This window comes from Carassius auratus, chromosome 1, assembly GCF_003368295.1.
Source record: "Carassius auratus strain Wakin chromosome 1, ASM336829v1, whole genome shotgun sequence".
Lineage (NCBI taxonomy): Eukaryota > Metazoa > Chordata > Actinopteri > Cypriniformes > Cyprinidae > Carassius > Carassius auratus.
Window position 1 is genome coordinate 12,168,581 of NC_039243.1, and position 18,263 is coordinate 12,186,843.

General features: G+C 38.8%; 1 protein-coding gene across 2 annotated transcripts in view; it reads right to left on the reverse strand.

The window, feature by feature from the left end:
- atf7ip (activating transcription factor 7 interacting protein) overlaps positions 1-13,737 on the reverse strand; it is a 40,733-nt gene extending 26,996 nt beyond the window's left edge. Inside the window, exon 1 of one of the 2 annotated variants that reach the window (XM_026233370.1) lies at positions 13,483-13,737. The gene's annotated coding sequence lies outside the window, so the exon portion shown is untranslated. Of the gene's footprint in view, positions 1-6,063; positions 6,128-13,482 lie in introns of those variants that run through there. The other variant, XM_026233592.1, reaches the window with a different exon arrangement.
- Between the last annotated feature and the right edge of the window lie 4,526 nt (positions 13,738-18,263).

Here is an 18,263-nt window from a genome sequence, read left to right on the forward strand (position 1 = left end):
AGTTTTAAAACTAGTTCAGGCGAGAATGTAGATGTTTAAAACTCAAATATTCAGTTTATTTATAAAGACAGCGCCTATTTAAAAATGTGTTTTGCTAATTTCAAAGACGGTCAGCTCCACACGATCAGTAGGAGCTCAGTGCTCATTTTACCTATGAGAGCACTCTCAACTCGGCCAGTCCTTCTGATTGGTTAACACGGCGCGAAATTTCACCAAAGTTCAGATTTTTGAAGTCGCACTCGCACATCAAAATGCCCGAAATGCTCAATTTGCACCGCGTCTTTCACACCACAGGATGACTATTCGCGTCTTTGCATTGACTTAACATGTAAATCACTCACGCTTAACGCTTCATTTGCATCTGGTGTGAACGCACCATTACATTCGGTCACAAGAAATCAAACGACTTTTCAAAAACAAATAATGTGCCTTTAATAACTAATAATAACTAAAATAATTTTTTTTTGTCAATGTTGTTGATAATGTTGACTAATTTCAGTCCCAGTGCAAACGTCTTCTACTACATTTTTCTTTACGAGGTTAATTACAGTCATGATATTGCAAAAGTGTGAAGAGAACCTTGCTGAGCAAGTAAGTTAATGTTGACCTGTTAATAGCGAACTAAATATATATCTGAAAAAAAGATCCAGTTATGGCACAGTCAGTTGAAGTTAATTATTTCTCGCCCTCTTTATTACTGAGCTCTGATAACATCACAACAACGCAAGTATTTCATGCACTTGCAACACGTTGACCAAACATTCACATCTGAATTTGTGTGTACAGTACATTTTTGACCTTTTCTTCAACCCATACAGACAGTCATCACAATCCACACCTTTTGCTTAATGAGTGACAGCTTTAAAATACTAAACTGAAAGAGAGGAATAGAGGAAACACCTGAAATCACATGAATCTGAACACAGTCAACGAGAGACAGAAACTTGGTCACTGAGAGCAAATGGGGAGGAAAACACACGCAGACAGCCCAGGGGCATGACATATCATCCTCAGACACCTGGGAGAGGGAGGGCAAACAGAGTCCAGGGTGGAGACGATGGAGGAAGGAGCCAGGGAGGAGCCTGGGCGGACCAGATGGAGAAAGGAGACATGAGGGACTAGAGCAGGCAGAGTCAGGTGGGACCAGGCCACAGCCATAAGTCGACCCATGGTGGAGCCAACAGAGGGAGAAGCTTTGGTTGAGGAAGAGCTGACGACTCCAGGGGGCTGACCAACGGTGGCGGAGCAGGTGGAGGAGCCCAAGACAGAGATGGAGAGCTGATGATCCAAAGCAACGGGGAGGATCCAGAAGGGGAGGGAAGAAGGAGCCTGACAGAGCCAGAGCCACAGATGGATGAGGTGCAGGAGTGCAGGATTAGAGTCCCGAGGCAAAGGATGGTAAACAACAGACCAAGGCAGAGCGGGAGGGATGAGGGAGCCCGGCTGAGCCACTGGGTCGACAGGCCAAGGCAGAGTCTGGGACTCAGAGTCCCATGCCGATGATGGAAACTAGCAGACTCGCAGTGCTCGCACCGAACAGTTGGTGGGCTGAGGGTGAGCAAAGGGGCTGACAAACAATAGCAGTAGAGGAGGCAGAAGCCAAAGGGTGGGTGGGAATTTCTGAGCTCTCAGGGCTGGTGTGCACTGCCCAGACACACCACATCGCAACTTCTAGCACTAGGAGCACACCAGACAGGGGAACAACAGGGCTGGCAGACAGTTCAGGGCAGACTGGTAAGTCCGAGGAAGGTGGGAGGACAATGGGCACATCCGTCTGACATCAATTGAAGCTCCGGCCAAGCAGATAAAACAGTACATTTTTTGTTGGTCCAGTATTCTATCACAATGTCTACTGTATAGGAACGAAGGTGCGGAAACGCAGGAGATTCACGGATAACAGTCTTAAATAATCCAAATAAGGGGAACACCGGGTAGGCAGGAACACACATGAAGCATATAGTATTGATGATATCAAACAAAGGAATCACAGAACAGAAAACGAGGGTAATAGACGAGACACACCTGAATCACATGAATACGATCAACGAGAGACAGAAGCACTGTCACAGGGAGCAGCACATGGGATGGAAAACATATACACAGACAGTCCAGGGTCATGACAGCTAGGTGCACACTCTACGATGCATAGTAGTCCTTTATGAACAGAATGTATGAAAATAATTGCCGCTATAAGCCATATCACACAGTGAAATCTCAGTTGGCAATAAGATCAGACTGTGCAACAATTAAGATCCAGTGAAAACAGTTTTACGTCATCATTCCATGACAGGTTTGATGAAGGTTAGGCACATTCACATGCAGAACTGAAATGGTGGCTAGCAAGCAAAAACAATCTCTAATGTTAATTTTGATCACGACTTGTCTTGAAAAGAAATATGGAATAGGTGTGGAGCAGGAGCAGGATTTTTTTTCTCCTAATGTGTTCTTGATTTGACAGTCATTGTAAAAGAAGCCTCACTTCAGTACTATGCCTAAAAACCTCTGACACTGACATAAGTTGATAAATTTGGTTGCAATGGTCATTAAAGAGTAACTAAACCCTAAACCAACTTTTTTTAGTTAATGATCTATAAAGAATGAGGCTTTATTAGTGCTGTTCATTGATTCGAATAACTTTTTTGACATTTGAGTATAAAGTGTTTTAATTCTACATTATATGGTGTAAAAACGTCTGAGTGCTGCCCTCTTCAGGTTGAACGGTGGCTACTGCAATTGATTTTTCCTATTGAATGTTGCGGTGGCAAGTGACGTAAGTGGTGGCAGGTGATGTAAGCAGTTTCCAGCTCACCACGCCCCTTGGTACGAGCTACCACACCCTTGGCAGTATAAAACCATCTTGTTCCGTCAAAATCACTGTAGTGTAGTGAGTCAGGAGTTGGAATTGCGAGTATTGAGAACGACCAGGATAGACTATTATAGCATCTATTTAGCATAGCAATTATGTAGTTATTTAGATCTTCAAGTTAGCATAGATTTATCTGTACTTAGTACAGTGTTCAGGATGGTACGGAGGTGTGTTGCTGGTTGCGACAGCACTGCTGAACTGCATAGTTTACCAGCAGACTTTAAAATAAGAGCCAGTGGTTGTATGCACTTGGCATGGAAGACCGCAAGTTCCCGCCTAGAGCTGGAGTGTGCAAACTGCATTTTACACGGGATTGCTTCTCCAACGCAATGGAGGTGGAAATGGGCTTCTCCACACAGCCCGCGCTGAAAAGCGACGTGGTGCGGGAGTTAAGACCGTAGTTTGAGCCAGCGGCTCGAATTGATATGAACAGATACCTCGACATCCTCCACTTCAGGTGCAAGTGGGGGAGAAAAGTCCTCAACTTCAAATGATCTTTCTGTTGCAAAACTACTTGCGTCATTACAGTCACTCTCCATTTTAGCGACTCTGACAGCAGCTGTCAATCAATCCGTCACTGCGGGTCTCAGGTTCACGCCGCACTCGCTCAGCCCAGCCCTAGGTTCGTCCACTCTATCTCCGCTGTGAACTGCCCATTTTTCAGCGTTTTTCAAATATTGTCAGTGGGTGGAGTCTAGGGGTGGTGAAAAAAATCGATTATTGATTAATCGCGAGTATGTTATGGACGAGTATGAATCGATTATTAAATTTTCAAAAATCGATTTTTTTTTTTTTTTTTTTTTTTTGCATTATTTTATTTTGTAAAAAAAAATTATACCGGGAGTTGAACGTCACGAACGCGCCCAGTTCCAGTTAGCAAGCAGCCAGAACAGGTGTGTAAAATGGAAAAACCAGGAGCGAGCAACCAACCGAACCACCCAGCTCCATCTGGGCTCAAAGCAAGCGTGTGGATTTATTTTGGTTTTCATGGCAGGAGCTCTAACCCTCTTGGCGCCATGGTCGAGTTTACTCGACAAGATGCGGCACTGAATAAAACGGCCGATTTTGTCAAATAGGGTGTCAAATTTCACGCGACCTCCCCTGCACCAGATAGCAGACATGTAATACTTAATCTCTGACTCAAAAAACGTAATGCTCCTTAACAAAATATTCGAGAGCGCATTAAATCAGTGCGAAAAAAAAGCGGAGCTAGTGTGAGAGTGAGCCATTTTATCTGACCAATGTTGTCAACGTCAGCGAGTATTGGCATTAGATTATTATTATTATCATTATTATTTTTATTATTATCTAATGGCATCAATAAAGCTTCAATAAACCCTCAATGAAGTGTTGGGACTTCTATTCGCGGACACTGATTCTGAAGGGGAATATCTGTATCCAGAAGATGACGGTGATATTGAAAGTGAAAGTACACCAAGCACAAACGGCGAATCCTTTGCCCAATGTAAATGGTCCTTTGCCAAATGTCAGAGGTGTGAACAATGTTTGCAGGGGTCGGAGTGTTCATTGCGAAATTAGCAGGCGTGTTAGTGTTGCGGGGACGAAGCGGGAGATTTTTTCCGCGCTAGACATGTATATTTGTCTTCTGACCGCACCTCTCCGCAATCGCGGTGACAGTATTGTAGTGGAAACTTTGTCTAATGCCTCTGGGTATGTTAGACGAGGTCGAAATATTCATAGGACAGTGAGGAGGCAAGGTGGGGAGTCGCAATGACACTGACAGTAGTTCGAGCTGTGCACATTCGGCGCGTGCGCGAGGCAGATCTGGCCGCGCTGCTCATAGCAGAAGCAGAGGCGATGTGACACGGGGCATAGATTTTGAACTAAAAAGGTCTTGTCTACTTGTGTGTCATATGAATAATATATATGTGCCCCATACATGGAATCAGAGTGCCTGCTGCATGTAGTAAACTGAAAATCCCAACCGCTACATGCAATCGGTTTGTTTCTACCGTTTATTAGTAATGATTTACACAGTTTGTTTACTACTTACTGTTGTGAAATGGAAAATCAATAATCGTTAATCGAGAATCGTTAATAATCGAAAATCGACTGTAATCGAATCGGGACTTCAATAATCGTAATCGAATCGAATCGGGAAATCAGACAGATTAACCACCCCTAGTGGAGTCAGGCTCTGACCAGGGGTTTAGTTACCCTTTAATAAGCTGTTGTCAAACTAGCAATCAAAGACTAACGATTTTGGCCTAGAATCAGATGAATTTTTTAAGGATTCCCAAAATTCTAAATCATAGCTAAAGTCATGCAATGTGCACACAGCTTAACACTCTTAATATGAAACACAAAGAGTTTATAAATCTGTCTCCAGATACCAGTTTATCCATTTATATGATAAACAGATGAGTATTACACGTAATCGATGCTGTGTGTTACATTGTGCCTTGCTCTTCAAACAGACACAAACAAATTAAAACATTAGAATAAAATTGTTTACTTACCTGCTGCACAGTTGAACCAATAGTAAAATGTGAACATTGAAAAAAAATTCAGCCCCCTATTCCTATTGTTTGGATAATTTTTTCTATAACCAGGAACAAACTGTTTGGGGACCTTATCCAACCTATTAATTATTTTTTTATAAGCAAAATACAGGAACAATGGTATCCTTTAAGTGATGGAGTAACTCACCCGCTCTCTCTTTCTTTATCAATTCACCAAGACAATTATTTATGTTGCAGGGGTGTGGACATTCAAATGAACCCCACATCCTGACATCACAATGTGACCTTTTAAAATGAGTAATTACTGCAGTGTGAAATACCTAAATGCTAATTGGACGACAAGGAACTTTTGAGTTCTGTATGTTTATAGTAAAATAACCCCTTGTGTCAAAATATCAACAAAAACGTGATTCCTCAAGACAATCCTTTAAAGGAAATAAATGACCTAAATATTTTCAGCAAGTTCTCCATAGATCTGCCAAAATAAACTGATTAAAAATCAATCAATCTTACATCTAGGTAAATATATATATTTTTTCAAGATGCAAGCACTTTCCCGCTACTGCTAACAAATCGCTAACAAGCCACTCACAGAACATTACATTTAGTGCATTCTACAAACCATCCATTCCATACATCCACTCCAAGATTCTAATGATAATACAGACACAAAACTTTACAAAAGAACAGGGAGACAGAGAACTGGAACCTTACACTGCTCTGCTATCCTCAAATGGAGGCCAACTTCTGCTTGGAGTTGGAAGCTTTCTCTAGCCTTATATCAAAAGTCTAGCACTAAACTGAGCAGGCTGGGGGATGGGGGGGGGGGGGCTGAGAAGGATTGTACCATTATTTTTACTGGGGTATTACTATTAATATTTATATCAACAAAAACTCTTATAAACTTCAAAATGGGGGGAAACAGTGCTGTGCATATAATTACACAAACAAACATTTATAAGCACTTTTTTAATTAGCCTTATAGTTTTTTTTTTCTCATAGATAAACTTTAATGTGGACATGCTTTCAAAGTGTTAAATTAGAAAACACAAAAATAAATGTAGCTAGACTACACAAAATATCAAAAATGAAATTAGTTCTAGGACACAGTAACACTGCAGTGTAGCTCCACCCTCTTGCTACCAAGTAACTCAGCAGAGCAGACAATGGAAAATTACTGGGACAGTTTTGATCATACCATTATAAGGACTAAGAGGGGGAGACAATCTAAATTGTATCGGCAGAGTAGGCCAGACACAAGAAACATCATTTAACAGCAGTCTGCAGTTTTCATTGATTGGCAAGAGTTAAAACCTCCTCCTGTAGTTTAAGCAGAATGTACAACTAATAGCCAAGCAATGATATGACTAAGAAGAGAGTTTGTATGTAATATCTGTCCGTTAAGTGCTTATGTTTGCGTAACATGCTATTGTTGAGTAGGAAAGTGCTTGTGTTCTTGTAATGTACGGTCAGGTGATCAATGTCGTAAAATATTTACCCTCTCAAGGCAGGCGTTGAGCCTGAGAGGGTTAATCAAGTCCTGGGTTTAATTAATTAATGAAGAGATGAAAAATGAAGAGCTGACAATTAAGCCCTATTTTTGTAAATTATTTATTTTTATGCTAGGAAGTAGCATGAAGAGAAAAAGTAGGCAAAGAAACGAGAATCTGATCTCTGTTTTCAGAGGACATAATGCGAGAGGAAAAGAAGCTTCACTAAAACAAATCCAGTAACAAAGAACAAAGTAAAAAAAACTTTAGTGCCAATATCAAAGCACAGATATGAATGTGCATATTGAAAACTGGATTCAAGAGACAAAAGCATAGCCTAGATGTCAAACATCTGTTACGAACATTCACACAATGTCCTATGTGAAAAATATATGGTCAACTAAAAAATGTCAAGTTTGGGACATGACTGTTTTCACAAATAATGACAAGAAGTATGGCAGAAGGGGTGGTAAAAGGGTTTGGCAAAGCCTTTTTGTCACTATTTTGCAATTCCAGTTGATGCCACTGCTGGCACAAAAATGACATGGTGCAGTTGGCAGATTTGTCACTTACCTAGGAGTCCAGTACTGGATTTGTGCTGTCAGTTAAAGACTACAATTTGTGTGCATGTTTGAGTGTGTAGCACATTCACACATACTACATCAAATGCACACAGAAAAAGGCACAGATGAACAAGCAAAATTCCTTCACTATTGTTTTCTTGGAAGGCAGTGTTTGACTGTTGGTAATGTTGTCAGTAATCTTTGCCAGGTTTCATCATGCCACTTTGTAAGCATGGTAGAATTTTTCCACATGAAATGTTCCCTCTTAAATTATGTATCGTTTACAGATTTTTGTAAACACAATAATGGCCACGTAACAAAGGCCATATCAAAGTAAATGCTCATTCTTGCAACAGGTGATAAGCATGCAAGATTGAGGAATAAGGACACTCTTTAAATAAAAAAAATAAAAAATGTATGCTTCTGTCCCGTAATTCATATTTGTGTCCATCCATGTGAGCAACGTAAATTAATTATTGTTATTTTTCCTACTTTTCTTCTGGAATAACTTACTGGATATTAAATTTAGAAACAACTGGTGAGATATGTCTCATGATCATTTTCTCATATGTTTAATATTCATGGAATCTGCCTTTACAATGTTACCATTACCTGACACACAAATCTATCATGCGAATTCTACGGCCTACCTACTGTCTGTTTATATCAAGGTATCGATTTATATGGAGATACCAGTGGCTGGTCAACCAACTGAAGCCAACATTTGGTGTTGAGCCAACTACTATGAGCAGTACATTTAGATGATGCCTGTGTTTTTTTTGTGTTAGAAATAGAGATTGTGTTAGAGATTGTGTTTTTGTGTTAAAGAAATAACAGTCCACCCAAAAAGGAATCATCAGTGATTGATGAAACATCATCATTTAAACCCTGAGTAGGCTAATAATGTAAAATATTTCATTTATGTGTCGCTAATGTGTGGCCACTCTAAATTCACCCTGATCTAAATTCACACTTAGTCATATACAACAATCATGATACAATCAGTCTATATTAAGATAAAAATGGTAAATTATGCCTTTTTGATATGAGACCAAGAACACAGAAAGCTATTTGATTTACAGAGACTTACGGTATAGGCAATCAATGTAATATTCACCTTCTATAGGTAACTCAACACCTTTTAGAAGGTAGACTCACTGAAAAACAGACAATTTTAAATCTCTTTTCTTTGTTGGCATATTGTTGTTAGTCCATGTTTTTCAATTAACTTTTAAACCTAACATTTCTTAAAATAACCAGTCATTACAAAAAAAAATACGGCATTAGGAATCGAAAAATCACTTAAAAAGACATAATAGTTGTATTATTTCAAATATGTACAATTAACAATAGACTTATCACTATCTGTATGGCACAAATAGCTAGTGACCTGATATCGTTGTTCACAGTGCCGCTGTGCATTCAGGAAGTAAAGCTGTGCAACCACAGCCGGTTTCAGCTAGTTCTGTCCTATTCTCTACACTCAGAATACAAGAATCTCTCTTACATCCTTTTTCAATCTTTAAACTAAAACCTTTTTTGAAATATAAAGTCAATAAAATTATTAGTAATTTTGAAAAATCCTAAGTTTATGTAATTGCTTAATGTACAACATATAGAAACAGAAACAGGATTTTTGAGGCACTAAAATTTAGCGAAATGAAATCGTAGTTGTTTACAGTGCCATTGTGTAATCACGAAGTAAACTGGTTTCAGCCAGTTCTGTCCTAGTTTCTTCACTCAGGATATGATAAGATCTCTTACTCCTTCCTTTCATTTTTACATTTTAGAGTTTGCTTTGACAAGAATATCAATACATTTTAGAAAAGTCACATTTTCCTTTGAGATTAAAGTTTGTGCTTTTAAGTCATTACACTATTTATGATATAAAAACATATGGACGCAAACCAAGTAAAACATTCTGATATATATATTATTTTATTGAAAAATTATAGCACAACCAGGACCTGTGATATAACAACACCCATTATCAATGCTTAAAAGGGAAGGGAAGACTGAACAATGTAGACATGGAACCACAAGTTAAACATGTGGTACTTGCCACTTGCACAACTGACACACAGTAATTGCATTTTAATAATGTACACTCAGACCTGTCTGTGAACAAATGTCTGTGACTGTCACACAGCATATAAGTGAAAACATACCAGGAAATATACAGCACAAAAGCACAGTTACCCTGTGGCTAAAGACTAGCACAGTCTTTCCCCTCCCCCACAGTGAATGTCAATGGCTGAGAGGAGAATTACCAACAGAAAGGGTCGTACCATTTAAAAGATCTTTAGGGGTGGAACTGAAAAACATATAATACATTATTGAACTATATAAGAACATATTTTTTCCTTGTCTGGGGAAAAAAAGTTACATTGTCATGCTTTTAAAAACACAAAAGCAACTATTAAAACTGTGAAATAAATAGACAAGCAAGAGAAGCAATACATGACACATGAGATCCACATGATGCGCAAAACATGTTATAGATATTAAATATCAGGAATTTTTAATAGCTGTCCATAACTCAAGTCTTACTTTCTAGTGATGAATCAACAGCTCAACTTCAGCTGTTCAACTATATCTTGATGTTGCTCCACAAGGTGCTTAACTTAAGTGAATGCTCTTTCAATGGACTATTTGAGAATGATGGACATCAACAGATGTTCCAATGAATTTTTCTATGATCTCTTATAATTGATCGGTTTCATTGTAACAAGGTGGATTTACTACCATCTGCTCTAATCCCTGGTAACATAATCCTGCAGGCCATTCTACCATCATTCTTCAAATGTCGATGTGTACTAGTCCACAGAACGTTTATAGCCAAGTAATGTAGCGTTAATAGTGGGACAAAATTTGTCACCAGCTTCCAAATCCAACAGACTACCACTTAGATCAGTGATCCTCAAATCTGGCTCGCGAGATCCAGTTTCCCGAAGAGTTTAGCTCCGACTCTAATTATAATTTCAAATTTTATAATTTTTATAATTCTATAATTTGAGGGGAAGTCGTGGCCTAATGGTTAGAGGGTTGGACTCCCAATCGAAGGGTTGTGGGTTCTAGTCTCGGGCCGGCAGGAATTGTGGGTGGGGGTAGTGCATGTACAGTTCTCTCTCCACCTTCAATACCACAACTTAGGTGCCCTTGAGCAAGGCATCGAACCCCCAACTGCTCCCCGGGCGCCGCAGCATAAATGGCTGCCCACTGCTCCGGGTGTGTGCTCACAGTGTGTGTGTGTGTTCACTGCTCTGTGTGTGTGCATTTCGGATGGGTTAAATGCAGAGCACAAATTCTGAGTATGGGTCACCATACTTGGCTGAATGTCACTTCACTTTCACTTAATTAAAAACACCTTCCTGTGATTTTCTAATGACACTGATTAGCAAACTCATGCGTGTTTTATTAGGGTTAGAGCTAAACTTCGCAGGAAAGTGGATCTCGCGAGCCAGATTTGAGGATCACTGCCTTAGATGATCAAAGAAATGTAAAAAAATAAAAAAACAAATAATTTTTTGAAGCATCTCTTTGAGCTAAGCAAAAGGCAAAACCAGCCAGTTTTTTTTAATGGGAGTCATATTTTTAAAGAAATCTCTTCATGAAGCAGTACAAACACATAGCCTTTTAAGGCATACTTTGTTTCATAACATTGTGCAAACAAGGGCAGTTTATATGTGCACTAAAAATTTTCATCCCTGGCCAATGTCTGCGCAATTTCTCTCCATAAGTTATAAGTGACCCCCTTCATAAAATCTTGTATTTTCAGCTACATGAAATACATTCCTTACAGTTTGGGGCGTCGTTGTTGGGTACAGAATAGTCGGCACGGCCTGGACTTTGAGCAAAATTGTTCTAGCAAAGCCAGCATCATACTGTGATTAGTTCGCAAACAGTCATTTGTGAAATGTTGTGAACACGTGTGTAAAATAACACTGACGTGAATGGGACATTCACAAAAAATAAACTGAATCCATCATTCCTAACATCTGGATCCTTTGGCAGTATATTTTTCCAGAGCCAGGAATGGCATATCTGTGTAGCATTGCAATCTTACTGTAAACAGCTACTTCTTCAGACCCACACACTGCACGTTGACTTAACACCTGGGAGCGTGACAACGATGTGATGATGCAAAATTATAATTATCATAGTTGTCTTGCATTGGAGGCGGTCATATGCAAATGACTGGTGCTAGGTGACATCACCTTGCCCCATAGGATCCATAACGGGCCTTATTTGGAGCTTGATTAAATCAAATGCTTTGTTTATAATGGGGAGGACGTCTTAAGCTATGAAACTTGCAGGAAGTTTTAATAGTACAAAGACTTCTTATATGACAGAAGATCAAGGCAAATTTGGTTTCTCGTGTCATCACCCCTTTAACACAAATGCCGCGTTTCCACCGAAATTACCCGGAACAATTGTATCAGGAACTCTTTCCCCAGGAACTATTTCCCCCACAGACCTGTTGCTTTCTGTGTTTCCAGCGCGGTCTAAAGTACCGTGAAGATTAGGCTAATAGTCTGGTGATGTAGGTCCGTGTTTCTCAATACAAAGTACGCACATTTTGGACTTGCATCCTCTGTAGTTCAGATTTTGCGCATTCGGGAGTGTGATGTCCGCGACAACGCAAATTCTGTAATTCTGCAAACAGCAGCGTACTTGATCAGTCAGCTCGCCATGGCTACGGCAATTTTCCTCACTGTATATTTACAATAAAACGAAATAGGATATCAAATACCACTGCCTTCTTTCGTTTTCATTTAAACATAATAATAGCAGCAGAAATGTACTTAGTTCAGGGAAATGTATATATATATATATATATATATATATATATATATATATATATATATATATATATATATATATACACACAATGAAATTATTGCCTTTACAATTAAATTAAATATTATATCAATTGCCTTTTTATTTTCAATTTAACATATAGATAAATTGAATACAGACCAAAGATCATCTGTTAGATTTACCCAAAACTTAATTGTATTTTATGTTTAACCACTAAAGAGACATCAGAGCCAGCGGCACATATCAAAAGGACTAGCCGAGTAGAGATTGCTCTCGGTGGATACATGAGCACTGAGCTCTCGCTGATCGCGTGGAGCTGACCGTCTCCTGAAATCAGCTAAACACATTTTCAAATAGGTGCTGTCTTTATAAATAAACCACGGATTTGAAGATTCTCGCCTGAAATACTTTTAAAATTACATTTCACGATACAATAACAGTAATATTTAGAAATGATCTGAAATAAATGGTGGTTGAAATCACAATGCTGTGTGAACTCAGCCAGTCAGCATGATTAGCGCCCAAGTCCCCCCCCCAAATTTTTTACTTGGAACTTTATTTAGTTCCTGGTTTCTGTGGTGGAAACATACCTAGTACCAGCCCAAAGTCCCTAGTTCCTGGGTAAAGTTCCAGCAGTGGAAACGCCGCTAAAATGATCTGCATTTAGGGTATCCACTTTTTATCATTTAATGCATTGCTAGTATCATGCTATTCCGCTGACACATTGAAATCACATGACCATGCAAATAATAGTTCATTTTCTCAGTGTCCCTATTATAGGACACCAATTAATCAATAATGGCTTACAAAATTATGGCATTTCTCCAATGACATCAGTGACAAAACTTTTGCAAACAATATAACGTTACATTAAAACTGATATTAGCTGGCCAACTTTTAAAAAATTAAATGAAGTCTATATGTAAAGCCCTTTTATTTTTTGGATTTGTAAATAAGTGATGTTTCCATGTTTGAAAGAAATCACATTGTAGTCATAACACTTTGAAAAACCAACCTTATAAATTCAACATAAATAGCCTAGACAGACGAATTTGTTTATTAAGTTTGTAAAGGAGTTTACACCTGATGTAGCGTGCTTTACCACACAAGTACATTTTAAACATAAACATAGCCCAAATTCAACATAAAATGTAAATAAATAAATCAATAATAACAATAAAATGTATATTAAAGTTACAACTATTCTCATAAAAATAGTATAAACAACTGATTTTACATAAACAAGAGTGAAAACTCACCCAATGTTTTGATCAGTCGGAGAGCCTTAAAACCGGTATCTCCAAAAATACGTTACAACGATGGTCTCCGTTTCGTATTATACAAGTTTGAAAACGCGGATTCTGTTGGTAACGTCTTTATCGTCACGCAACGGAATCGCATACAGTCATACAGACAGACAGCAGCACAAGGTGACTGACTGTAGGCTACAGTGAGAGCGGGCTGACAGCACCTACACAGTACACAGTGTAGTTTGGTTGGTGATTCGCGCTCTCTTCTCCTCTCCAAAGGCACAACAAAAGGGGGAGGAGACATGCATTTCGCGGGACAACTGGAGAATCGAAAATAAAGCACCTCCTACCAGTAATGTGTATTCCATAGACTGTATAAAAGGTGTACTCGCAATGTTTAATCAAAATGTCCGTTAGGAAATTTGACGTAGTTTCTGAAGTCCATCAGCAGTGATTACAGTCAGACTCATTTTCCCACAGGTACAACCGTGTTCTCATTTCTCAGTTGAATATTTATTTTGGGTTTGATATAAGTGAGAGTATATCAGCAAACAGAAGCTAATAATGTATTTACGAAATGATTAACAAATAATTATTTCGCTGTGATTTTTGTATTGACATATAGTTTGTGCCTACCGGGAATCGGTGTAACGTACTGGTTATGATTCATGTTTAGCTAGCTCTGTTTATTCTGCAGCTGTGGCATTGAGGCGCTTCTGTATAGAAGTGCAGGAAATACTAGTCCATTTTTGGGAACAGTTAATGGAAAAGAACGCCATGAGACATCAAATTGCTTTTTTTAATCATTCCCTTTATTTGGTCGAACAGCTAGTTAGTCACGTGACCTGTCAGTGGCGGCTCCTGCCAGTTGAAGATTGAACCCCTACTATAAAACGAAGTCAAGCAATATGAATAAATTGTATAGTAACTGTAACACTGCACGATCTCACTATACAGCTTACATACATACCTTTGTGTATGGTAAACACAGGCAGGGCACAGCTATTTTTATTTTATTTTTTTCAGTTTTCAAAGTTCCCGTACCCGGTCTGAAGTCGTGTGGTGAAAAATGCTCACTGCACAATGTCAGTAGACGGACGAGTTGAAGAGGTTAATCCACATCTCGCTGAACATGTAGCAGCTACAGCCTTACCGGTAAAGAGTAAAGGTGAATCCTTTCATCTGTCGGTGTTAGTAATGCGCGTTTACGTCGCCGTGGTTGTTTTGACGATTAGGACATCCACGACATGCACACTTACGCACCATTTAAAATATATGTAGCAATACCAAAATATAAACAATGTAGAATAGTTTGAATACAGCGTGCGTCTCCCTTTAAACTTCTTCTTCTTGCAGCGTTCATTGGCGGTGGGCAAGCCAACTTTTGGTGCATTAACGCCACCAACTGAACTGGAATGTGGAGTGACAATGAGAAACACATATATATATATATATATATATATATATATATATATATATATATATATATATATATATATATATATATAATGCCACAAATCGAAATAATCCAGAAGAATGTTTCCTGATTTTATATAATTTCCATTTAAAGATTAATGTCCTAATCTTATTCTTGTTAATATTACTTCTTCTCTTCCTTTTAAGTCACTTTCAGTCTTGTTTTTTTTTATCCTACTTTCTTTTGGATTTTATACAGATATCTACCTGTCTTCTCCGTATCCCTTTTATGTTGCCAAAATTTAATTACAGCTTCCTTAAAGGGTTAGTTCACTGAAAATTTTTAATTATGACATTAATGACTCACCCTCATGTTGTTCCAAACCCGTGAGACCTCCGTTCATCTTCGGAACACAGTTTAAGATATTTTAGATTTAGTCCAAAAGCTTTCTGTCCATCCATTGAATATGTACGTACTGTATACTTGCCATGTCCAGAAAGGTAATAAAAACATCTTCAATGTAGTCCATGTGACTAAGAGTGTCAGTAAGAATTTGTTGAAGCATCGAAAACAAATTTTGGTCCAAAAATAACAAAAATGACGACTTCATCCAGCATTGTCTTCTCTTCCCGGGTCTGTTGTGAGTGCGTTTACAACACTGCAGTGATGCTGCTGACACTTTATCTTTGTTATTGGGTACACCAGAAAACACGTCAGCAGTGCAAAAGCCGTCATTTTTGTTATTTTTGGACCAAAATGTATATTCAATGCTTCAACAAATTCGAACTGACCCTCTGATGTCACATGGACTACTTTGAAGATGTTTTTATTACCTTTCTGGACATGGACAGTATACCGTACACACACTTTCAATGGAGGAATCAGAAAGCTCTCAGACTAAATCTAAAATATCTTAAAGGTCCCGTTCTTCGTGATGCCATGTTTTAAATTTTAGTTAGTGTGTAATGTTGTTGTTAGAGTATAAATAATATCTGTAAAATTATAAAGCTCAAAGTTCAATGCCAAGTGAGATATTTTATTTAACAGAATTCGCCTACATTGAACGACCGGTTTGGACTACATCCCTCTAGTTCCTGCAGTAATGACATCACTTAAACAGTTTTTTTGACTAACCTCCACCCACATGAATACACAAACAAGGGAGTGTGGTCTTGGTGCGCTCTGACGGAGAAGAGGAAGAGTTTTTGTGTTTGTCGCCATGTCGTCGAAACGCTGTTATTTTCATCTCGGAATCTAATCACGTTTGTTTGGGCTTCCCAGGGACGCTTTACTTAGAGAATGGTTACAATTTATGTTTAACTCAGTTCCCGAAAATTATAATCCACATGTAAAACTATGTGCAGCACATTTTGCTGAGGACAGTTTCCTCAATCTCAACCAGTTTAATGCCGGTTTCGCACAAAGATTATTCTTGAAAGATGGAGCAGTTCCCTCTTTGTCTGGAGAAGGCGTTGTTTATGGACCACAACCGATAAGTGTATTTTATTATTTAAGTTGGTGCATTTAACGGTTTCCGTAACTTATTACGCAACGCTGTTTAGCTTTGTTAACTAGATGTTAGGGCTGTGCAAAAAAAATCTAATGCGATTTTCATGCACATCTCATCAGTAAAATGTTCCTGTGATTATAAGTACATCTCCAGCAGTTTTCAAAACAAATCCTGCCCACTTGCTTCTCAAAACTAGCCCAATCGCGTTACCAGGAGGGCATAGTGCTCTAAGCTGGTGTCGAATCACAACACAGGAACCGCTGGTACAATCAGAACTCGTTACGTGTTTCTGAAGGAGGGACTTCATAGTACAAGAAAGTCATCAGCCCGTTTTTATGAAAGTGAAAACAGCGGTATACAGATAGGTGAATTGTGTGAAAAATACTGTGGTTTTTTTTAGACACGAAACATGAACACGTTATATTGCACACTGTAAACACAATCAAAGTTAAAAAAAAAGCATGAAAAACGGGACCTTTAAACTTTGTTCCAAAGATGAGGGTGAGTCATTAATGTCATAATTTTCATTTTTGGGTGAACTAACCCTTTAAAGGGGGAGAAGGAGACCCTGACAAAGAGGTAGTAAGACTTATGTGAGGGGGATAGGAGCTTTGACATGTGGGAGGACTTTTGTCTGCTCATATGCCGGCTTATATAGTTTTTCATATCGCATTTTTTTTTTTTCTGTCTAAAAATGGACAGAAAGGGCACACACCCTATACATTTTATATGTAGTCAAAATGAATAATCTATTTTAAATTGATTTACATAAACATGTTTTTCTTTGGGGGGGGGGGGGGGGGGGGCAAACCCAGGGAAAACTGCGATCGCTGATACAAAGTAGTCTTTGTTCTCGTGAAGCTCAGCCATTTTGTTGTTGACCTGTGGATTTCTCTATGAAATGTCTACTAACTGCAGTACCGCCTGCGAGCTGTTGGGGAGCTCACAAAGATGACAGAGACGTTTTATGCCACCATATTGAATAAGCTTCACTGGAGAAGGTCTATATTTGTGTACACAACTGAATCTTAATTAAGCATGGAAACGGAAATACTAAAGAGGCTATATTAAGACCTAATTAACTGAAAAACATAGTTCTCCCCCTCCACTTAAAGCTCTAAGCCGTGTCAGTTGGATTCCACTGGATAGCTAACTTAGATTTAAGTTTCAGAGTAAAATGTGGTCTGAAAATACGTGGTGTATTTTCAGACCACATTTTACTCTGTAACTTAAATTACACTACCTACCCAACACTCAGTAAAAAGTACTTCTCTCAGATCAGCATTTTGCTCCGCCTCCTTTTCAAAGCCAGCCACACAAAGACCCTGAAACGACAAAGACGACGATGTTGCAGTATCGTATAAAGCCACGATAAATCATGTTGTCTAAATGAGAACCGACTTCAAATCAGTAATCTTAGAGTACCACAGTATGTTAAAATGTCACCGTGTTCTGCATTTTACACAGAACACACTCAAAGACAAATAGCTCTGGTACAAGATAAACGTGCGTGTGTGGGCTGGGGGGCTAAATATACCGTGACCACACTTATAAAATGGTTTTCATCAAGTCAACGCCAAGTTACAGCGTTTGAAACAGGGTGGCAGGCACGAGACATATATGACGTACGAGAATTCGGATGTACTAATAGAACGCAGTGTGAACCGAATAGAGTGGACTGCTGTGCTGTCACTGTGGCGATTCAGAATCGCGCCACTCACTGGACTCTGTGAATACTGACTCTTAGTCTTTAGTCATACAGCTCTCTCTACAGGCAAAATGTGGGAAATGTCGAGATGACGGTCTCCGTTTCTGCATTATACAATTCAAACTGAAAATCACTGACATGAACTAAACTGAAAA